At 37.3% G+C, this 25176-nt stretch overlaps 1 long non-coding RNA gene across 5 annotated transcripts; it reads right to left on the minus strand.

The window, feature by feature from the left end:
• Positions 1-1800: 1800 nt before the first annotated feature.
• On the minus strand, positions 1801-24758 carry LOC142044952 (uncharacterized). Of its 5 annotated transcripts, XR_012654464.1 has the most exons (9): positions 23879-24758; positions 21933-22529; positions 19123-19174; positions 15298-15340; positions 14513-15160; positions 12613-12800; positions 11457-11565; positions 10491-10558; positions 2037-3954 (listed from the first exon to the last, which is right to left on the minus strand). It is a non-coding gene; the product is annotated as an uncharacterized LOC142044952 (long non-coding RNA). The 5 variants fall into 5 exon arrangements; XR_012654467.1 differs by lacking the exon at positions 2037-3954 and adding an exon at positions 1801-1861 and having other exon boundaries at positions 12613-15160; XR_012654465.1 differs by having other exon boundaries at positions 12613-15160; positions 22174-22529.
• Between the last annotated feature and the right edge of the window lie 418 nt (positions 24759-25176).

The following is a 25176-nucleotide window of genomic DNA, read 5'->3' on the forward strand; positions in this document are numbered from 1 at the left end:
TCTGCCTGAGTTAACTGAAACTTTGTCAACTCAGTCTGTGTTTCAAGACAAACAACAGTCAAAAATAAAGCTGCTTCTTTCCTTTCAATTGGCCAGCTATAATCTGTTAGCCATCTCTTACAACTTCCAATAAAACCAGTGCCAATGCTTAAGTCTTAGTTTGCCATAATTCATATAAACTACTCCCTTCTTTGTTCTTAAAAAAGTTTCTGTATCTATTTTTGCAGTTCACAAACACACATACACACACACTCATAAATATGCACACATATATATTTATATATAACTGGATTACACTTCAATAGGAGAAAAGCTTTTACTCCAGAGAATTATATATATGCTAAGGTTTGCTTTCTTGAATTACTCCTTGTTTAGCCTCAAGCTTTTTACAAATGGAATAATGTTCTAGAGGAATAGTTAAAGTATATGGTTAAAGTATGAAATAAGTGTGGGAGTTAACTTGAACATCCCAGGCAAATTCTAACTCAGCCAATTGCACCTTCTATTACACCTTCTGTTTCAGCTCCATCTTTTTATGTCTGAGTGAATGATAATGAAAAGTGTAAATAAATATTTGTAAAGTTAATTGTAAGCACATCTTTGGATTAAAGTTTAAAAATATAATTAAAAACTAAAAAGTACACAAGGGGGCTGGCGTAATATTGCAGAGGCAAGTTTATTTCTGATATTCCCTAAATTTTAAGAGCATCCCTTTGCAACCTAATAACAATATATGAACAGAAGTGCATATAGGTGGATAAAATATACGGTAAGTGCGATCCTTCTGTGGAGTCAGACATGAAAGTCCTACTTGTCCTAGAATTCAAAATGTTTTAATTCTCAGACGAGCTAAAATTGACATTGGAAGTGACAGTACGGACATGCTTTGTGTTTAAACAACAAAGACAATGTAACTTTTAGAACAGAGAACAAGGTACTGACTAAACTAACTGCGTCTTTAAAGATGCCAGACACAATTCTAGGAAGTTTATCAAAAGTATCCATTTTTAAAAACAATTAGGTATAGAACATGAAAGAAAAAAATCTTGCCAAGATTTTAGTTAACTTGTGCAAATAATGAAACCTGTATTTCATTTAGGCATTTTTAACTTGCCTGTTGCCATGCTGTTGTACCTAACATATATTCACATATATACACTTGACTGTGTAACTGCTTGTGCATAAGCAATGTAGCTGTGGTATGTCTGTATGTATGTTCAAAATATAAGTCATCCCATCTAAATGATTTGGATTAATTTTCACATGAAAGCTCTGCTTTCATTTCAGTTGTCCTATATGAAGAAATCTGTTCTTTAAGGGGGAAACCATTAGACATTCTTCAATTTCTGCAGTCGCTCTGTTCTCCATTCTCTAAAAATATCTGTTCTCTCACATTGACAGTAATGGGACCATGCTAACACAGCTTTTAGACAACTTCCTGAAAGAAAATTACTATCATATTTGAAATAATAGTACTACTGCTTACTACTAATGGCTTTATACTAAGAAAATGGCTCTGGTTTTTTTTATTTTTTCTGAGTGAAACAGAGCCTTAATTTCATTTACAGCCAGACCCAATAACCAAATTATAAGCCACTATAAAAAATAGCTGCAGGCTAATAAGAAATATTAAATTGTTCAATATTTAGTTAAATATTAATTGAATTTCATTAAAGTTTTGTAAGAAGAGGCTCAAATTGTAATGCTTAGGTAATGGTCATTAAAAAATTAAATATTTTTGAAGGAGAAAAAATAAAGCATTAATTAGCACAGAAACAGAGGTTTGCAATCTACCTTTGACTCAGCCTTGGCTAAGTGACTTCATCCATCTATTCCTCTGTATAGTCTTTTACAGTAACACCTAAATGAAAAAAGCAAAGAAGAATCTTTAAGCTTACAAATACTTTGTTTCCTATAATCATACTGCCTTTGGTCTTCAATAATCCTTAAGTGCTTTTAAAAAAAAAATAAATCTTAATTAAATTTTCTTCTCCTGGAAAACAAACAAACAAAAGAACTGTAATGTTTTTTTCATTTTGAAACATTTATTATTACAAAAGAAATGTCATGTTTTGTGAAAAAGCTTAATAAAGATCAGTGAGCGCAAGAGAGAAGAATTTAGCAATGTCAAGAATAATAACTAATGTCCTTCCTTACAAAATAAACAAATAATCAGTAAAGCAGTTTTGGGTTTTTTTAACGATATTTAAGTGATTTGGTTTTGGTAATAATTAGTCAAAATCCCGGAAAGAATTTTCCTCATATCTCTTCCTTCATATTTCTATCCCACCTTCTTTTATTCTGTTCTCATAATATTCCGTAAACCAGCATTTGAATGTGAAAAGATGATTTAAAGCCTTTCTTTTCCCCTCATCTGTGCTGGTTTCTATGATTCCTTTTGTGTCATTTTGCTAACTAAAAATGATTATGTCAGAGTGCAGCTCTCCTCATAAACATCATGTATCTTTTATATGTCTAAGAGAATGGAGTCCATGTGACGAGTTTTAAATTAGATTAAAATAGTGTTTGGAAAAAACATATACTCTCAGCTTTTAAAAAGTATTATTAATTTACAGCATAGGATTTTTTTGAAGATCGTGAGGTACAATTCTGATGAAATCCCTCCTATTTCATGCAATTACTTCTTTTCCCAACACATCCAGTCATCAACGTTTACAGAGGGGAGCAGCAGGTAGGAAGAAAATGAAATACATAGAAAATAAAAGGAAAAATAAAATCCCAGCACCCTAAAATTAGAATTTTTGTAGGTGTATTTAGCAAAGTACAGTGTTTAAGACCAGAAATTTAAAACCCGTTTTTACTTCAAAACTTGGAGAAGCGAAATTCGTCCTTCGTTCTCCAGAATTAAAAAGAAACCGCCATCTACTGCATAATTAACACTTGATGCAAAAGGGTCTCAGCTCTGTTGTCAGTCTGCTCACCTCTGGGGGGTCACCGTACGCAAGCGCAACACCGTCTCCTGTCAGAGACTCGACGTCCTGGAAGTACTGAAGTCCCGGCGAACGAAATTATCAATCCGAAGCGTCATCGGCCACCGGCCTGGGTGACTTCCATGCCGCAGTTCTGGCTGTAACCCAGCTGGGCCGAGGGCTCGGCCTGGTGCCGCAGGCCGAGAGTCCCAGGGCTCATCTCCTCGCCTCAGGCCGAGAGTCCCGGGGCTCGTCTCCTCACCGCAGGCCGAGAGTCCTGGGGCTCGTCTCCTCACCGCACGCCTGGGGCTCGTCTCCTCGCCTCAGGCCGAGAGTCCCGGGGCTCGTCTCCTCACCACAGGCCTGGGGCTCATCTCCTCGCCTCAGGCTGAGAGTCCCGGGGCTCGTCTCCTCACCGCAGGCCGAGAGTCCCGGGGCTCGTCTCCTCACCGCAGGCCGAGAGTCCCGGGGCTCGTCTCCTCACCGCAGGCCGAGAGTCCCGGGGCTCGTCTCCTCACCGCAGGCCGAGAGTCCCGGGGCTCGTCTCCTCGCCTCAGGCCGAGAGTCCCGGGGCTCGTCTCCTCGCCTCAGGCCGAGAGTCCCGGGGCTCGTCTCCTCACCGCAGGCCTCCCCCGGGGCTGCCCCCCAAAAGCCATCCGTTTCCCGCCCACCGGCGCCTCCCTCCTTTCCTCAGACCCCAGGGACGGTGGGAGGCCAGCCGCCGGCCTGCCCCGACACGGAGCCATGAGGTGAACCACAGCGGGCAGCTTCTCCTCATGGTTGACCCGCAGGTAAAGGCCGTTCAGCACCGCCATGGGTAACCCAGGGAGGACGCGCAACCCCACGGCTGAGTGTTTTTTAAGCACGGACTGGGGAAAACTCCTGTCAGCGGCTTGTAATTACTGGTTCGGCCTTCGGAGGTTAATGTCTCGGGAGTCCTTAGAGAATACTTCCTACCACTCTGCGTAGCGCATGTATCCTTCATGACCTCAAACGTGGCTATTTAAGTATTCCTGAAAAAAACCTGTTCATCTGAGAAGTCACGCTGAGTAGAGAGTTCCAACCAAATTTTTTGTTCTTTTTTTTTTTTTTAAATTACCATAACTATCGTAAAATAAATACACCTAAGATGTGCAAAAAGACATAATCAAATCTGTGAAAATACACATGGACATCTGTTTTTCAGTGATTTTAATCATTAAATTCATAGAGATGATCAACTGTGTTCAGAAAAAAATAAAAGATAGCACCGATGTAGTAACGCAATGGGAACTGACACTCTTTTTGTTGGCAAACTACAGATTATGTTTGCAGAGTACTAGATGTTATTTTGAGACAATCAAAAAGCTTTTGACAAACAAAAGAAAATCAGTTGAATTCAAATTATCAAATTGAAGTGAATGTCATCTGAAACTTCCTTCTACAGTTCCAGTAAAGGTTTTGGAATTTTGGGGAGTTTCACTTTAAAAATTCAATAAAACATCGAAAGCAAACTGGAATCTTAGAAACAAGAACTTGAAATTATAATTTTCAGCCTGCCTGCAATTTTGTATTGTATTTCTTGGATGTCCCAAGATCAGTATGTTCCCTCTATTAAGCATATCTTTAAACTTCCTGAAGTTAATATAACTGTTTACATGCTTAGTTAATGAGGGTTCCTACATACCTTCTTAAATTGTGGCCTACAAGAAATAGCTCTCATTAGAACTATTTGCAGGCTACTATTTTTGTGTTTATTGCAGGTCTACTTTGTCATTCACTAAAATACACACTCCCCAAGGACTCTTCTAAGAATCAGATAAATTCCTGAGTCCTTTAGAACATAAAGTTTAGAGAAATGGAGTAGTATTTGTAATACCATTTTCCCTTGAAATTTCTTAGAAACTCATTTATCCAAACAGTGTTGACACAATTTGGTATTCATGCACCGCATTAATGGATTCCTCATTGAGAGGTATTAGTCAAATGTGATTTCTAGTCCCTGCTCCAATGATTGCTTAATATGAAATACTGAAGCTTTCCTTGGAAGCAAACGTTGGTCTACTTTGTGGTAAGTGAGTGTGCTCACCAACCGACTCACCACGATTCAACTAATACTTTCTTGCAGGACAAGTAGAACAATGCTGTCAGGAAAGGCAGACTTTTTTTTTGTATCCCTTCTGTTCCCTCTGTTTGCAGGTCCTAACATTTTAAATCTTGCAGGGCTGAAATTTAGGTTTGTTGGTGAAAGGGAAAAAGGCCATGACAGGTTGGAGAATAGATCGAGTGAGGATGTCCACACGTTGGCCATGGCATTAGAGCAGAGCAAGTCATCAAAAGAGCCTGGCTTTCTACCCAGCTGAGACTGGGGGAAATGAGAGATTTGCTCTTTTTATACCTTGTAGGCAGACACAATCCTTGGAACATGGCCTCAAAGTTAGTGTCTCAAACTGGCATCTGAGCAATATTTAACATCTTTGGGCACTTTACTGAGGATTTGTGTTTGTATGCTTCATGCCAGATGAATGTGGAACACTGAATTCATCAACCCTTTTCAACTTTTTTTGTTTTGAACATTATCTTCTGATATCAGAAAACTATACCTGCTGGCCTCTCATCATTAATTAAGATTTTAAAAAGAATGTATTTTGTTTCCCTAAGAAAAATGATTACCTTGTATAGAATACTTGTCATGGTTAAAAGCACATGGAACAATACCAGGAATAATCAGGTAATTTAGATTTCTAGCAAGACTAGGTATACAGTGGATGGCATTAAGAAAGTTGCCTAAATTTTATCTGCACTTTTTGGATCAGTATGGCAGACCTGACATATGTACATACCACAAAAACTAAGCAGATGAGATGCACAGTTACTGCTACTGGTATTAATTTCAGGGTTGCTTTTCAGTTAAAACTTCAGATCAATATTCCAGTGAGTGCACAGGTTCTGTTACCAGAAAGTTAGGAAATGCTTTATCATAAATATAAATACTATGTTCTAATTCTGTTTAACATCAATATCAAGTGCATTGTTTGATTTAACGGCCTGTGCAGGAAGTTCACCTTATCTCAAAAGTCTACCAAATTCACTGTCTCTTTTACATGAAAATTATTAGTTTGCATCAACAGTAATCAATAGGCTTTAGACCTGATGCAAAAGTTTTAGAACTGTATAGAATACACAGAACAGAGTAGAAATCCAGCTGGATGACTGTTGATGTTTCATATATTTAATCTCTTCTATGCCCAACAACCAAACACATTATAATAGATAAGAGTTCAAAAATTTTGAAAAGTATTTCTGGAAGAAAAATCAGACTAGAACATTTAAGACAGAGGCAGAATTAAATGAAGGATATCACATGCAGAATCTGTAGAAAAAGCAAGATCTGAAAACGAAGTGGTGTATTTGCTTAAGTAAGATTTGGATCCACTTACAAAAAAATGTAATGAAATGCTCTATCCAAAAGTTGAACTAGGATGAGAACAGCCAAGGAAACAGATATTTTTCAAACTCATGTAGCAAAACCTTTTGAAGAATGAAACTAATGTTCTATCATTTCTGAATTTCTACTCAAAGAGGGTAGATATACATGGTCCATAGTGACTTAGAAGATAAATATTTATCAAAAAAGAAAAGAACCTCTTCTGCAAAACTTGGAATTGCACATCTGTTGGGAGCTGAATCAAAACAAATACTGTCATGCAATAAGTTCCTGTAAAAGTGCAGTATAAGCCAGCTTCTCTCTTACAAATGTCATCCATATGCATTATGTATGGCTACACCCTGCTCTCAGGGTCTGCTCTCAGTTATCAGACAGTGGCACAGAAAGAAGCATTTTGATGGTAAGCACCAGGTAATTTTGTCCCCCACATTAGTACAAATACATAGCTTAAAAAAAAAAAAAAAAAAAAAAGAGAGAGAGAAAAAAGGCAGGCCATCCCAAATAAAAGCAGTGCCAGCTGGTCTGCTAAAAATATTTCCTGAAAATAGTTTGGGAGTTGGGACTACTGAGAGCAGGGCAGGGAGCGTTCACTCCTCACCTACACAGCGTTAAGGGATGCAACACAAAGACAAATAAATTACACACACCTCCTAAGAACAACTACTTTACTATTAAAAAAAAAGGGAAAAGTCTAAATAAATCCAAATAAATTTGAACACACACAAACACCAAAATCTTAGTTATTACTTCTACGACATTTTATGAATGTCCAATTCACAGAGTTCTTCCAACAGAGATTACAGGATGTCAGAACAAGAATTAATCCTATCTCCTGCAAATAAGAGAAGACCAAAGTTTATTTCTCCATAACCTATAGCAGGTCTTGCCTAAGTGCAGCAATTAAAAAACTTGTAGCATTAAAAGCTAACCTCAGTCTCGTTTAAAAGTTATTAATAGAAAAATTAAAATTATACACCCTTAACAGAACTTAGTTGAACTCCATATTACTAATAAGTAAGACTCAGCAAAGTTAGTATGTTCCAGACCCTCCATTAAATTAAAGGTTGATTTCTGGTACTGTATCATGGCTTTTTTCTTCCTTTCAGTTGCTTTGCTACTGCTTATAGCTTGCTAATGAAAACTGAGCACAGTCCTGAAAGTGCATGAGGTAAGGTTGTGCAGAGCAGTAAATTAGAAACCAGAAAGCAAAAACAGAGATTCATTATTCTTCTTTTTCTATAGTCTCATCAAAATTGGAAGGTCTTCCTAGGACTTAGTTATACACAGATAATAGCCTCCAATATTTTTCAGTTTTCAAGACTGTAATGGGAATAAGGTTTACTGCATTCTTGACTGCATTTTTTTAATGCAAAATCCTCTACTGCAGAAAATATTGGTTTGCTTTTTGCAGTGGGAATTAATAAATCATCCTTAATGTTAACATTTTAGCTTTTTTTTTTCATTCAGCAATTTTTCTGGGGTATTCTTTTAATTTTGTTAGGTTGTAATAGTAATTAAAACTTTGTCTGGACCAAATAATAAATATATTTTTAATGTAAAAAATTAGAAAGTTTTTCTTTGATTATTTTTTTTTTAGCGGTAATCAATTACAGTACCTTAGTACCTTCCTATATTTGCACATAAAACAGTAATGTTCATGTAAAAGAGGTATCAGGCTTCTATTACACAAAGGCTTACATTTGAATACTTGTAAATAAACATAATAATAACATTGATTTTCAGAGAATGAAGAGAAGGATAATTAAATACTGGTAAATGCCACTATCTTTCCCTCTGACTCACTACTTCCAAAGTATTGAGGATACCATGGGTTTACCTCAGAAGAAACTGAGCCATGATTTCATGTGACTATTGAAATCAAAACAGCATAAGCACAGACAGGACAAAAAGGGAAGTGCTGCATCAGTCTGTTACCTATATTCACAGATAGGAACTTGTTTATCCATTTAACCCTGAGGTGCTGAAATGGAATTTTTTTCCAAATATTTCTTAAATCTTACCAGTTACACAATTGACTAATCTTTAATTTATTTTTTTTTTCAGATTTGCACCATAATGCATCACTGTATTTATTTTCACAGCATACTTAAAATTGATTACTAAGTAAATCTTGCCAATGGCCCAAATCAGTGTAACTTTGAAACTCCGACTTTCTGCTTTTGGGTTTCTTCAGAAGAAAGAATGTAACCCAAACTAGTGAACCTGTGACAAAGACAACAAGTATTTTCATCTGCAAGGAGAAGACAGGCTTGACATTACCAAGATATGTGAGATACTACAATTGTGTTTTACTCAATAGCACTGAGAACCTAGCACGTGTGCCTTCAAACTATGTTTCAGCTAAAGCACCTTTCGAATTCAGATTTATGACTAAATGCTATCTGTCAGTGAAGGTAAAAGATATTCACACGTGCTATTTGTAATAAAGACATAAACCCCCTGAAAATCAGGATTCTGCTTTAACAGAATTTATTTAATTTTTGAAAGTACTTTCCAGTAAATTGGAAGATTTTGGCCCTGACTCTCCTCATTGTATGTTCTTGGTTACTTCACTGCTAAAAGAATTAGCAAATCTCCTAAGAAGATCACATTTCAAGGTCATTTATGAGGTTATTCCCAAGGTCAGTTACCAGGTCATTACAAGATTGGTGGCCATGCTGCTCACAGCAATGCGGCTTTTCTGACCCTGCTGCACATCCACCAAAAATCCTGGCAGCTTTTCCCTATCCCAGTGAGATTCCTGTGTTGACATCCCACAAAATTAATTGAACCATCAAAAGTTCATTTGAGCAAAACACAATAAAACTCTATAAATTGTCTTTTTCAACAATGCTCTACTTAAGAATATTTATTACATATTCTACTGTCAAATCGCTCCAAATGTGACTCTTAGGAATATCACAAATAATTTTCCTTTGTCCCTTGATATTACTAACTCTCATTTTAATCATAAATTTTCTGAAGCATAGGAGTAATTTTTAAACAATCTAAAACAACTTTGTGTTGTACAATGGGAATATTTGTTACAATTGAGATGACTTATTTTTATTCATTCATTTTCCCAAGTGTATCATCTACCACTTGTTGTACAACAGCAGTTGTCCAGTAGAACGTCAGTGCCTTGGGTTCCAAACAGAATATTTTACAACCTGCCTTTAGAATACATCCACAGCTCCTGTTCACTGAGATATACACCTACATCACTACCATCAAGAAAGAAAATGTGCTGACCTGATACAGCCAGTGAAGAAATGAAAAACATTGGTCTAAAACTGGACTTGGCAGTAAAGAAGCAACATGGTTGGCAAAGGAAATAATTTTGAAAGGTTCCCATTGCCATTTTAATAGGCTTTGGTTACCAGCACAGGCCTATTCTCACAAATCAGGTCCATAGAGGCAGCAAAATGGATCTGCAAGCTCAGACTTGAGCGTGCCCTCGGATGTGTGGAGGGACTCGTGTGCCTGAACACGTCCAACTGCGCACTACCGCACGGCATGACGGGACAGGTTACGAGCACGGCAGCTGCGCACGTAGGTGCATGTCCTTTCTTTGTACAGAAGGCTGAGGAAAAAGACCTTTCTTAAAGAGAAGTTTAGACGACTGTTGGCACTACATCTCAGAGTCACTGGAAATATTGTTTAGGCACCAAATTTTGCCTCATTCAGGTGGACTGGAGGCTTTGATTCCTTCTCAAATGACACCTGGCTGGTACAGTTAGACTAGAAAATCTCATTGCTTACACACATCTCACCAGCACATTGCTTCGCAGGTTCAACACAGATCAGAACTACCATCTACCTCCCATACCAGCTTCCCATTAAAAAAAAAACAAAACCAAAAAACATCAGGAACATGCAAGGGTTCATCGTTCTTTTTCTATAGCCTATAGGGGCAGAACACCTAAAACTGCCTGACATTCAGGGCAAGTAACTCTGCTCCTGTGGCACAAGAGAACTGTCACAGGGTAAGGGAGGTTCTCAGTCTACTCAATTAAGGGAATCTACTTGTCAGCTGACCTGAAACCCTGGGGTAAATTCCTCTAGGAGATAGGACATGATCTGAAGACAAGACTCACTTATACAATCACAATTATTTTTTTTTTTAAACATACCATCTTGTTTGATGTTAAAAATGAAGAGCAGTAATTCTATAGCAAGCTTCTTGTCTGTGTTTCTTGTCCTGAAAAGGAAAGGATAACTGATGTAATTATTGTTTGTCAGATTGTTTAAAGCAATACTGGCAGGCAGTAAGATATTATGAGTATAACAGAGAGCTTCTCTATAAGTAGACAGGAATATATACCCTTTTCTAAACTTAGCATAAAAGAATTATGGAATATGGGAAAATGAAAGAAAAAAATAAAACATGGATGTAGCCAGAATATTTGAAGGCTTAGAAGTTTCACAAGCTAACATTTGACTAATGATTATTGACACCAATAGAGACAAAGCAGAGTTTTCTTTGGAATTTCATTAATTGTTCCTTAAGTTCATTGTGAGTAGAAAAATTCTATCTCCTAAAATTCATTGAAGGCAAAAGTCATAACAACTTAATTTTTTGTATAAGTATTAAAGTCTTCAATACAACTTACGTACACAATATGTACACAGAATTCAGTTTTGCTCAGCGTAAAAAAGATAATTTGGGCTTAATTTAGTTCACTAGCCAGCATATCAAGGATAAGTCTACCGGAAAAGATTCCACCAAAAATTTTCATGGAGTGCAGTATTTCATACTAGCTTTTTAACATATTTGACCTTAAAAGCTAAGAATTTTTATTTTGGTCATATAAAAGTGCAAAAAGGAAGAAAATCAAAGGCCACATCTTCAATGCTTGCTTCTGATAATCCAAAAGAAGTCTAGTGTTTATTCTAACAACCTGAGATCTTATAGACCTACTATAAAAATGGTCTGGTATACAACAAGAAGTGCTGACCTCTACAAATGCAGAATAAAAGTTGAATCTCCAGTAAGGTCAAATAAACATAGGGGTTATAAAGATACTCTGAAGAGTTTAACTTTTTGCATACTGTTCTGAAACATGTAGTATTAGCAGCATTAATTATTAACAGGCTACCTGTAACAAATTATGAATCAACATATTTTCAGGAGTCATCTTTCAGTTCTCTTTGGAAAGTATTCCTTAGATTCTCAGTCTTTTAGAAGGATTCATTTCTGAGATGTACCTATACATACACAGAAAACTATGTATAATATTAAAGGTATTACAATATTATATATTGCTGTCATCGAAGATCCCACTCACTGAAGCTTAGGCCTACAGAATTTGTTATTAGGCTTGTCAAAATTATATTCCCTCCATCACCTTATCTTCCATATATATTAAAAATACAAATATTTTTAAAATCTCATGCCAAATTTAATCTTCAAGCAGGAGGTTATTTTAAAGTTAAATGAATTCATTGCTGACTAACTTACAAGTATTTGCATAGTCAGATTGTTATAAACCCACATGAGCTTCTCTGGGAATAATGTGTTTTCATGTGTAATGAGTTTTCAACTCATTAGAGATTTAAAAATCCAAACAAACACTGTGATTTAACAGCAGAACAGTTTATATGCATGTGAGAGTTATGAAACAGGAGATTTAACTTCAGGACCTCCTCTTCTTCAAGTCCTTTTGCTCCAGATCCCACACAATTTGCTTCCTCATCTGATTTCACTTGTCTTTCTGTGTGATACGCTTACACAAGTTACCTCAAAATATGTGTGAAAATTCCTATCATTAAAGGAGTGCTTCTATTTGGATAGTATTATTTCCAATTGTAATTACTCAAGAGGAATAAAAGAGCAACCAAAGTGTAAATAGAAATACAATTTCCATTTCCAATGTTTTCAGTTTGTTTACATAGTAAAAAATGACGTATCTGTGAGAATAGCTGTGATTATGGCTCAAGAAATCTTTTTTGGAAATGCTATTTGAATAGGGAGGACAGTGAAAAATCTACATTAGCTGTACAAAAATCCATTTAATCAAAGTCATGTCTTGCACAATACTTACTCTCCTCAAATACTACAATGATTTTTTTTATGGTTTATTTTATTACTAATTTGAGTAACATGGCTTCTTGAGAAATACTGTAACAAAACTTAGGACAGGTTACATGTCTCTCATTCTCTCATTGCGAGAAAAAGACAGGTTAAGAGTCTGCAACACATTATTTCATTGGAAACCACCACCTTCAGCACAGTGTTACATTCCTTTCACTTACCATGGAATGAAAACATGGGCACAAGCAATTACTGGGGTGCAGCTAGTACATTGCAAAAAAATCCATAACTTTCCTCACACTTAATTTCCTACTTCAGTCATATGCTAGCTTGTCCATGTGGCCAGTAGAAGTCTTTCTGGAAATTTCAAAAACTCCTCCTACAGGATCTGGTCCAATGTACTTTTTGCCTTAAAAGAAAAGAATGTAGAAAAGGGAGAAAAAGGTAATTTAACAGAGCTATGAAAAAGTAACACACGGAGGCACAGACTCTCCTAAGAAACTCAATAAAATGTATGAATAATAATGTGACAAAACAGCCAGAAAACTTTTATATACATATATATTATAAATGTATATATAATATCCATTGCACAATATTAAATATTATATATTAATATATAACAAGTGTGTGTGCATATAAATATTGCATGTACATATATAATATATACGTGTATATATGTATAATTCCTCCTCCTCCTTACTCCCCCATGGGTATTTTCTTCATATTAATTTTGAATTTCACTGCAATGATATTTTGGGAGCAAAAATGACTTAACAGATTTGAGAGTTGCTTTTGCCTGTTACTTTTTTACCATATCATTAATGTCATGGTACACTGTATTACTTTTAAGTAAAATTGCTGCTAAGACCTTAATAAAATATTTTGCAGGACTATGGCTGCCTGAATCCAATCTATTTCATACTTTTTTTCTATAATTATAGAAGAATGTAAGATCATTTTCATAGATTTGATAAATCTTTTCCTGGATTAATTGTTTGAGTGTATGTGTCTTCTACATTAAGGGATACCTTATAAGCATTTATTTGAACATACATTTTTCCCTAAAAGAAAATGAAAACAAAACAGCTTTCTTCACCAGATTCATATTACAGAACAAAGAAACAAAAAACCTACTCTGGAACACTAGTGACAAGAGGAGGAAAACATTTTTTCCACATCTAGCCTCATCTATACCACACTCGGGATAAATCTAATCAAGATCCTTTCCTCATATGAGGCATATCTGGTGTCTGAGTTAAAAATGGAATAGTTAAGCACTTAGTTATTGTAGGCCAGAACTCGGAGTTATTTAAAAAGAAAAATCCTTATAGTCATATATTAGATTGTTTAAAAATGATTTTTTTTCTTTACAAAATAAATCGGTCCAGCCAGAAAAAAAAAAACAAATTCCACACAAACAAGCTCTTCTCTGTGAATACAGGAGAGAATTAAATAAAAACAACAAAACATCTTCAATAAAGATGAGATAAAGCAGCATGAAAGACAGTGCAAGTTGTCAGATGTAATGTGAATGGCTCCAAGTGACAGGGGAATTCCCCTGACTCATAACAGCTTGGGTCCCAAGGAAGACTAAACTAAATCCCCACTGCTCTCAGCAGAATATTGTCAAGAGGCGAGTATGAGAAGCACGCCTTAAAATGTAGCCCCTGTGTAGTCTGAGGGCAGTCTTAAATTAAGAGGCTAGATTTAAGCCCAAAACATTGTCATACAAAGCAAACCCGCAATAACAGATTGTTAGACCCCCCAAAAAACCCCAAACACCAAAAAAAAAACCCCAAAAAAAACTCTTTTTCTTGATTTATGCTTTGCGCAAGGCTGGATCCTCCCAATGCATTTTAAGAACGGGAAAGGGAGTCAGTCCCCATAGGAACGCAAGCTCAAGTGTGCCCATCTCCTCAGGGCTGAGAACGGAGCACTTCGGTGCCTTGATGACTCGGGACGGCGCGTGTAGCGACAGGAGCTTCAGCCCCGCGAGAACTCAACGAGCAGAAGCTTAGGGTATGGTGTCGTGGCACGAGCTGATGGTTGAGCAGGTTTACCGAGGACCTGCGTTTCAGACTCCCAGCCAGGTATTTAAGGACCTCACGGGTCTGGTACGTGCTGCTCAGAAAGAGGTGAAACCAAACGTCTTCAAGGGAGCCGAAGTTCTGAAGGCAGTCAAGGGGTTCTGGAAAGACTGCAGGCAAGAGAAGAACAAATCTCGTGCTTTTTAAGGGCGGAGGGGGAGGGAAGAAGTGGGAAAAGCTAGAATATCATAGAAAATAGAAAAAGCTTTTGTTCTGCTTTGAGTTTTAAATTAACTGTCCGGTAAACTGGCTTTGTTTAAGGGAAACCTGAGATAGAGCTGTATGTACTTTTAAGTTTGTTGAATAGGGATGGATGACAAACTGCCTGTATCCTTTCTTGGGAAAACCGAAGCGTGAAACCAGCACAGTGGGTAGAGGCACAGGGTCTCCACCTGTGGCCACTGGGAAGTCAGCTCTGGAAAAGAGGCGTTTCAACACCGAGAAGGCACTGAAGGATGAGGATTAGGGCAGCTCCTAGGTTTTGGATTAAACCTCTGCTGCTCAGAAAGAATGTCTTCAATTAGGCACAAGGCTGCAGTGATTTATCCTGGTTTGGGATCATGGTGATGGCATTCAGCATCTCAGAGCAGCAGCAGAGGCGGTGAGGGCTCCTGCGCTTCTGTATGTGCCCAGGCACGTTTGTGAGCAAAGTCTGTAGCACTGCAGTGTCAAACCTTTACTGCAATACAAACAGAGAAGATTTCAAAATACAAATTGTCACCACCAAAATTTTAATAAAGATGGCGTAATATTGATTCAGTATAAATATGTGTTTATGCCTCCCAGGTGTCAAAAAATTTCAAGATAGACCCTCACCTGGCATTTCAAATATATGACTTCTGCTGGAAGAACCTGTTAACTGATGGGAAATAAAATGATAACTTGTCATAATTAGGTTTACATTTGGATCTTTTCTGAATTACACAATTATTATTCCTTTTAACATAGTGCAAACACGTTCTTTAGATCCTCATGCTCTCAGAAACAGAAAGGAGACACACAAAAAGTTTGGATGAGGATCAGACCACATTTTCCAAAAATGTGTTCAATAATTTTAAAAAAGAAAACCTGGAAAGTCCAGGAGCTTATTTAATTTTTAAGCATACATTCTCTATGTTTTTTGGTACTGTCATTGCGCTTCATTTTGATCTTAGAATTGCTTTCACTGCTCTTTTTTTTTTTTAACATATAAAAGATGTATCTGAAATAATTTTTCTTTTTCTTTAAATGTAACAAATTATTTCAGCAACCACTTTTTCCGTATTGCCTGAATAACAGAATAAAGTAGATTCTACTTTTGTTCTGTATTTCTTTATTACCTTAACTCGTTAAAATGTTTCTAGGAGACAATCCTATGCCTATGATTTACTTTTCATATAAATATAAAGTCTGAACCATGTATCATATTAAAAAAAAAGAATATAATCTAGTACAAAATAATGCATTTTCCATTTTTTTAATTTATAACCAGTTTTTCATTTTGACTATTATTATAATGTATAATAAATACATCTTATTATAGATATGGTTGTAGCAAACTGTGTCATCTTGGCCTACAAGCCAGAGGGCATGGAAACAAGAAAAAAAAAAGGGAGAGACCTGCATATTCTTCTCTAACTTCATATTACCCACAATACTGATCACTCCGATGTTTTGTAAGGCTTTCGCTACCATCTCCAATACATATAAAAAGGCAATATTTGCACCTTCATAAACACTGAATTCTGCTGCAAAGTTTCAGTTACCTCATGTACTCCCCCATGAACTGCACCAGTAACTCAGCACACGCGACTATGTGGTACTTTGTACATCAAGGGATTTGCCTTAATGCCAAGTTGGCCCTTTAAAAGGTCCTTTATTTAACTTATAGTGGTTGCTTCTTAATTCAAAGGAGGAAGATGGCAAAATAATTCAGGAAGAAAATAAACGCGCAAGTCTAGACAACCTATTTTCATTGTTGCATTAAGATTTCAGTAATATTATAACCACTGAAAACAGGCAATTTTAATATGATCTAATTTTGCATTGTTCTGTGCAGGAAGATTTCATATGCAAAATACATCAGTTTGCGATAGGCATTGTTACTTTTGCAGGAGTACCTCCAATTTAAACATATGCTCTAAAATAAACAGAAGAAGGTATAGAAATACCTATCATTTCCTAGCTTAGAGTGTTTTAAGGAAGCACAAAATTAGAATGAACCTCCTGGATCACAAAACTTAGTTCTTTGTTATTACAGGTAGCATTTAATGCGTTCACTTTCAAAACTGTTCACAGCCTTAGCTTAAAATAACTCCCTTTTTCTCCCCCCCCCCCCCCCCCTTCTCCTTTAAAGATAGCCCCAAGATATATTGTTCCAGTAGACTGGGCCTTTTGCCTCATTTCCAGCCCAAGTTTATTTATAATTGTTTTCTCCCTTTTTGTTCTTGTACAAACATTGGCTTTTAGCCTAAATGGTAATTTTTCTTCCAGTTTTTATCCTCCTACTGGATATCTTGATAACCACATGCCCTTTTCACTTGTTTAGCCTCAGATAACAAGCTCTTTGCAGAAGGTAAGCCCCCTGCTTTCCTTAGTCACCCAGCAGAGATTTTGTGTAGTTGTTTTAGTATGAATTTATTGTTCTTGGATGTAAGTAATCAAAACTAAGTGAATATTCCAGATGCGCATCGCCAGTGTCTTGTAGTAGAAACATCTCTATTTCTACTGGAGTTACCTTTTCAACACAGTCATCTCATTTTGTGGCTAAATGATTTATAATTTATATTATATAATTATATTATATATATTATTATAATAATTTATAATCCTGCTATTATTTAGGACAACCAAGTACATTTCTACCTCAGTTCTTTGCAAACTTGTAGCTTTCAACAGAGGTTTGATACCAGTACCAGGATGTGTCACCTTATATTATCTATTATTGAATTTCATCCCATTTCTACTAATCCAGTCCTAACAAGTGTTTTTTATGCAATACCCTACCCTGTATTGACAATGCTTACAGATCTATATTATCAACACATACAATCAGTTTTTTTACTGTATTTCTACCAGGGCCATTATTGACAATATTAAATTTCATCACCAAGTTCTTTTAGGAACATCACTAATAACTAATGTGCTACCAAATATTGCAGGGCTGCCTGTTGCTCTTTCCCTTTCGGATAGTTTTTATCCATCCTCCAGTAACTCCATCAATTCCTGTCATTTGTAGTTTAACTATTAGTCTCTCCAGAGCTGAATTTCAGAAAGATGGTATCGAGTGTTTTCTTCATCTATCAACTATAAAATAGCATCTTAATCTACATAGAGAACTTTATGGTATTTTACTTCCACCTTTCTCTATATTTAATTTATCCTTTTAATTGTCTTAGTACATCTGTGTATAAAAATCTGCCCTTTGCAAAACCAGATTTGAATAACAGGTCTACTTATTTTTTCCATTTAATTAAAAATAAATCAGTTTGTAGCTTTTTTCCCACAAAGCTGTTTTTTTACAGCCAGATCCTCTCAAACACCCCACTTCTTATCAAAACTCATTTTAATTAATGTCACCTTTTGCAAGTTCACAGCCTAACTAACAATTTGCTGGCCAGCATGCACACAAATATCCAGGCCTTACCATATTCTTAGCATTTGTTCTCTACCCCGTACCATCAAAGCTGAAGATCCCACAACATTTATCTATCCAAAAACATTACAGACAAGATCTTCATCTATATTTATATAGCCAAAACTAGGATTACAATAGATAATTGTTTATTCTATGTTACTCCAATCAAAACTTTTCTATTTTTTTCTCTAATGATTTTGAAGATAAGAATAATATTTCTTATGGCATGGGTCAGACCAAAAGTCCATTTAGCTTGCTATGGAGTCTCTGACTGTGTCTACTGCCAAGTGCTTAGGAGAAGAGTTTAGGAACAAGTTTAGGAATAGTGCAAGTAAATGATGGGGTTTTTTTCTCTTGGTATATCCTACCGAATTTTGGGATTTTGCACATGAGGATCTCCCTAAACCAGAAGTTGCATCTATTTCCTTGCATTTAATGGTATTTCATAGATCTTTCATCAATGTAGCTGTTTGGTTCTTGGGATCTTTTATACCGCAGCAACCACAACATCTTGCAATGAACTCTAGAATTTAACTATGCATTCTGTGAAGATATTCTTTTTACCAACAAAGTTTTCATTGATTTAAGTCCCCCAACCTGATATTAAGAGAAATAAAGAGAAGTCATTTCCTGTTCACCTTTACTGCAAATTGCATGATTCTTCCCTGGATATCTCCTTCCCTGGAAAGCCCTTGCATAAGTAATGCATGACCTTTGCAATGCCTTTGGATCAATTTAGCTGCTGTTATCCTTCTCCGTACCTTTTTGAATTCTACTGTGTATACCTGGAGTAAGCCCAAACAGTATCCGTCACAGCAAACTGACTTGCTCCAGCTTTGCCGAAATGGTTGACCAGTAAAGTCCTGTTCCCACAGGGACGTGACTGCTAAAAGCCTGGAGCAGGCAATATGTCAAAGGGGTGATGCGCCTCTGAATAGTGCGATCATCTGCAAATGGGAACGCTGAGAAAAATTATTTTCTTGCATTTAATTAGAATTGCCCTTGCTGCAGCTTGTGTCCATTACCTTTCGCTGTGCGTCGCCGAGGAGAATCTGGCTCCAGCTTCTGTGCAAAAACCTACAGAGAGTTAAAGATTGCAGTAAGAAGCCCCTATAGTCTTGCCTTCTTTAGGCAAAACAAAATCAGCTTCTTCAGCCTCTCTTCACACATCATATGCTACAGCCCCCGACCACCTTGGGTACACAGCAGAATTCCTTCTGAGAGCAGCCACACTAAATTAGACCCTAGTCTCTGTAACCCACTTTCAGTCTCTGAAAAGGAATGTTTAGAAAAAGAGAAGTGAAAAGCGAGTTAGAAGTGGTATTTCTCCAGTGTGTACTCAGGCACCCAGTAATCTGTGGAGTGAAAACGTCTTGACACACTGGTTGTATCTTTGTGTTCAAAAATCCTGGATGATGGGGTTTTTTTTTCCTCCTAACCCTTTCCGGTCATGTTGTACCTGCACTACTCCAAACGTGGCCTTCACAGCACTATTCAGTGCAATTCTACATAAAGGCTCTTCAGGCTGTATGCATAGTGACCCTGATTTAAAATAAAAAAATTGTGAGTAGGGGATTTGACATTTAAAAGCAAATTACTATTTTTCCTCTAATTCTGAAGTCACAGAAAAGCAATAAATTCTTAAGAAGAAAACTGCAGGCCTGGAGGAATGTTAACAAGCAACATTATTAAGATTGTTGTATTTCAGTAGAATTAAGAAACTTTGTAAGACCCTAGATGATTAATTGCTCATCCCCAAAATAGAATGGAAATGCCATTTTTATTTACGTCCTAATTTAGATCATCACATACTTCCATGATAATAAGCTGCTCAGGTCAGAGGCCACATCTTCCAGTGGTGTTATTCAGAGAACCTCAATTTATCCTGTCACACGGAGAGCATGGGGTGGATTGCTGCTTACAATTTGTGTAGTTACTGACCTAAACTGTACCCAAGTTGCTACTAGGACTACAAGGAAGACTATCTGTAAATAGCTAAATGCAGGACAGAAATATAGAACAACACTAGCTAATTGCATCGTTATCCATAGATCAGCTGGTTTTGATATAATCATAATATTCTTGAAATATTGTTCTAGTTTAGCTTGTTGACTCTACCTTCTGCTTCTCCCTTTAACAAGATGCTTAGCAAGAGGTCAAGTACAAAGATAAGAGCCTTCATCTCTGAAGTGATGATGGACAGCAGATGAACAACAGCCTGAACAACCGCTGCCCCTGGAAGCAGAAACTCCTGCCGGCTCAAACCCCTGCCAGATCCTGAGCAATAAATAAACCAAATCACAAGACAGAACAGCAAAATTCAGTTACATGGTGTTATGCTCTACATATTATACAACTCCATAGATTTATTTACGTAAGTCTCTGCACTTAGCTGATCATGTGTGTGATTTAAGCAACTGCTCCATACTAGGTAATAACCTGAAGCAGTAACTTGGTCATCACCGCCTGTAGGTATTTTTCTCCACTGCTGTTCCAAATAGCAATAGTAAGAGTTTTCAATAATAAAGTGAAATGAGCACTCTTCCAAGTGAATGTTGAAATAATTGTGTTGCAGTTCTTTAGCATAGACTTATCTAAGTGACTTATATACATAAGTACCTTATAAATATATATTTAAATCAAAGGCAAAAAGCAGAACACTGAAGATGCTTATGAGTAATACATGTATAAAGATTTAAAAACCTTCAGTTAGCTCCTTGCCTTTTTCTTTTTCTTCTTTACAGCCTTCTGTCCTGGAACACTGGCAGTGCGAGGAAGTACCAGTGCCGCAGAAGCAAAAGAACACAAGAGAACAAAGGAAAGAGAACCTAAAGGTATCCAAGAAATACAGAGACTGTGTTACTGAAATTCAATCTCACCTTCAATCCCTTTATACCGTTTCATCTAGAGCTGAAGAAGGAACAGTATACTAGTAAAAACAACTGTATGAAAAGGTTTTTAAACTCTGAAGCTGCCATGGTCAGTAATTGATGAGTTAAAGTTCGCTGTATTTCCTCGTCAGCCAAAAGGCTCTTGGGACACCCAGACACTAGACAGCCTAAGATAACAGTGTTTGTTATTTTGTTATTAAGTTTTAAAACAAACCCCCCTAGATGTCTTCTTGCATTTCAGTTGCTTTCTGGTTTATGGTTTTTTCTTTTTCTATGGTCACAATATGTTTTGTGTTTGTAAGCTGAAGGATCATCTGCCAATTTTGTACTCATAATTAAAAAAAAAAGAAAAGCTGTTCTTTAGGGGAAAAGGTCTTAACAGACAGCAAGATCATCAAAAGGTAAAAGGAAGCCAATGGAAAGAGAGCTCCTTTTGTTATTTTTAACACAAGATAAACCAGTGCAAATAATTGAAAAATCCTTGGAAAATCCTTATGCATCATTTTAATTTCTTAATCTTTGTAATTTCAGTGTTGCTTTTATCTTTGTGCAATGCATATATTTTTGTTCAAATATATACTTTTTTCATGCATATTGATCAGAAGGAAATTACTCCCAAACCTTAATTATGCTCCTTATTTTTTCTTTTCATGAATATTCTAGCAAATCAGTTGTTTTGCAATATCTGTAAAAACAGCTCCAGGAATATCCCTGGAAAGGTAAATTTAAATGCAAATATTTGCACTGAAACCTTCACTGTATTCACCCAAATAAGGGGCAGAAATGTAGTACGGCTCATCCAAATAATACTCATCATTACAGCTTATACTTTACCTTCATGCAAACACACTCATATATATACATCTAAAGAAATACTACCCATTCAGCTTCTTTTATGTTTCTGCACAGTATTCGAATTTCACAAGTTTTAAGCTTTCACATACCTTTCATTGTTTGTATTTATTTGTTTGTAGCTATTATACTGGAAAAGCGATCAATGTTTATGTACAGAGCTGAAGAAACCCCAGCATTCCAGACCTGTTTAAAGCTCATTCAAAAGTGTAGAAAGGGTGTTCAGAAGCTCCTTTTAAACTTCTTTTATCAGTTGTTGTCTTTGTTTTTTTTTAACTGAATAAGACATCATATTTTTTTGCATCACTTCAGAGCACAGCAGTTATTACATACCTTTTATCTTACTGGATTTCAAGAACACTTAACATTTCTTGTCATTTGGTCTCCCTCACTTACACCCTCTACAGCTTTCAATATCATCACGCTCTGTTTGTCCGCTATGGAGAAGGCACGCGCCTACAGAGAAATTACTACATCTTGCAAACCGAGGTAGTCATCCCTAATGTCTGATATTCCTGTAGACGAAACGAGCAGCGTGCCCAAACAAACAAGCGAGCCTCCGTTATTCAGCTTGAGGCTGAGAGAGAAGAACCGATCCCCCGTTCTGCAAACACCAGTTGTCACCATCTCCCTCCCGCTCTCGGTGCTGGGGAGTCAGCGCCGCAGCATCGCGCTCTAACGACGATCGCCTACAACAAAAGCGTAGGACTGGGTCAACAACTGCAAACGAAATAAAGGTGAGTGCATGTTCAAGATGGTATTTTAAAAAATCAAGATTTATGACTTCTACTTTTGGTAAGACATCCTCTAATTGTTGTATTTTCCTCCTCCGCCTACTCTCATTGTGCACGGATGAATACACATATAATTACAAATACCATGGTATGTGCATTTAAAAAGACAATACCCTGATAATTACACGTAAGGAACAAACATACATGCTGAATAGCTGTAGGAAATCTGAACAACATGCTTTATTTTAATGCTCGCTTCTGTTCTACCTGGAATCCTTCAAGGCTTCACATTAATACAGTTACAGCGTAGAAAAGACACAGAGAATTCATAACCTCGTATAAAGCTTGTAAGTTGTATCACCCTCCAAAATATCAAATACACCAATTTGTCTGCTACGTTGACCTACCAGTAACTAAAATATTGGCAACTATATATACCTGTTTCCACAATGCCAAGGTGTAGTCTGGCATGCAAAGCCCCACAAACCCCAGTATTTCATTTCTTTCTCTGTTTCTGTCCCCGTCTGACAAAGGCTGAGCTCACCCACACGAGCATGTAACCTCTAAACTTGCTGTAAAGAAAGCTAGTGCCTCTGTATGGATGTTTAACAAAAGACATTTACAGTTCTGCAAGCACCGGTGAAGACACCAGCTGAACAGGGACTTTTTACTCACTTTTTTTGATAATATATTTCTTACACTGGAAAGCATGTAGCAGCTAACAGTTATTTGCATTATGCTGGAGTATTAACATTATATTAATATTTTATTTTAAACAGAATTCCTTAGTTCAAAATATATGCTATCTATGAAGTCCAATTCTCTTTCTACCAATCTTTGAAAGTGTGACACTGTGGCAGGGAAGGTTAAACGTGTTTTTCTGGAACTGTTTCCTAGCCCAAGAATGTTATATAGCTTATTATGTTGTTCCCATCCCAGGATAATTATGCAGAAAGTTCTGTGATGGTTTTTTTGTTTTGGTTTGGTTTTTTTTGTTTTGTTTTGTTTTTCTCATCATTGCTTTTTGTTTGATGATGTGTTTACACAACTTCTTCTGGCTGCTTGCAAGAGAGACTTATATCCCGCATGCAGGACCACTGTTTTGTAGACAGGCACTAAATATTAGACTGCAGAAAGCTGTTTTTAAGTTTTCAGAGAATATCAGCTGCACTAACACTCACTGGATGCTGTAACATGGTATCTATCTAGGATTATTAAAAAAAAAATAAAAAAGAATATGTAGCATAGTAATGTACGTAACAGAGTAAGCTATGTTATTTTGATCCCAGGCAGGAATGTCTTACCTTTTTGTAAGCTATGTTGGAGGTTTGGGGGACAGATTCTTCTTGATCGGTTGAAACACTATACGAAGAGCGTTAGAGTTTTGTGTGGAGATGAAGTGAGGTGAAGGACAGGTGGAAGGAGAGGTGTCTGCCAGCCTTCCCATTCTCAAGCTTTCTGTCTAAGCAAAGCAAGATTCCTGGGCTGAAAGTCAGAGAAAAGCGTAATTTTGGTTACACGGCAGTGGCTGAAGCAGGACTTTACAGGAGTAGCAGGTTCTGCTGCGGTTCCAGACATTTTGCCAGGCAGAGGTGGATTACAAAGCCTCTGCAAGAAAAAGCCCAGCCACGTACACTCACCCAAATTGGGACTCTTCCCAGTGCTTTTGTGGGATGCAAAGTCTGCAAGAGCCTGGGGCGGGCTGCTAACTTCCCAGAATTGTTTTGATCTTCATCGAATCTGTCCAAAGAAAACTTCAGGAAGGAACAAATGCCTGCACGTTCAGCCCAAAACTCCATACCCTGGAAGAAGGTACGTGAGCAGCTTTACAGCTACGAGGCACGGCTAGATCTTGCAAAAACCTCACCTGACAACGAAGTGGCAGATGGCTGAACTACTGCACCTGAAGAGCTGCTCTCAGCACCCCTTGGTCTGGGAACACCCAAGAGCTGAGAGGGAGGGAAAGCTGCTGAGATGTTGTGCAGGACAACCTGCACGCACAGCCCCAAAATGTTTCAGCAGTTTTCGCTTTGGGTGAGTGCTTACTCCTCTATCAGAAAATTGACATTTCTCACAGGTCAGTGCTTTGCTCCAAGTCCCATTAAAGATGAGGCTGCCAACCCCACAGGCCTACGGCTCAGCCGAGTAATAAAACATACTGTTGTCAGCAATTTAAATCCATTTTGGGGGAACTCGGTAACCGTACTGTCATACCTTCCGGAAAACAAAGAACACGCGCGTCTTTTGCATCCCGTGGGCACAGAACAAACCTGTGTCCCCTTCAGAGCAGGAGGACCTTCGGAGCCCATCTGCTTCATGCCAGAGAGCCAGAGGGGAATGAGGAGCTGGATGAGAAGTCCCTGTAGGTTTTACGGCTACGCAGGTATTATTTCACAGGTTGAAGCTGAGACCCACTTACCTAAGACTGCACTAATTACATGTAATTTTCCTTTTAAATATACCAAAATTGATGTTATGTTCCAAAATAAGGTGCAGTTCTTTCCATAGTAACTCCACAACTGAGCAGAGATCTAAAGCTTCCCATTTCCCTCAGTTAAAGGCTCCAGCAACACACGTGTTGCATGTTTTCTTGCTTTTCTTT

The sequence above is a fragment of the Buteo buteo genome, chromosome 26, assembly GCF_964188355.1.
Source record: "Buteo buteo chromosome 26, bButBut1.hap1.1, whole genome shotgun sequence".
NCBI lineage: Eukaryota > Metazoa > Chordata > Aves > Accipitriformes > Accipitridae > Buteo > Buteo buteo.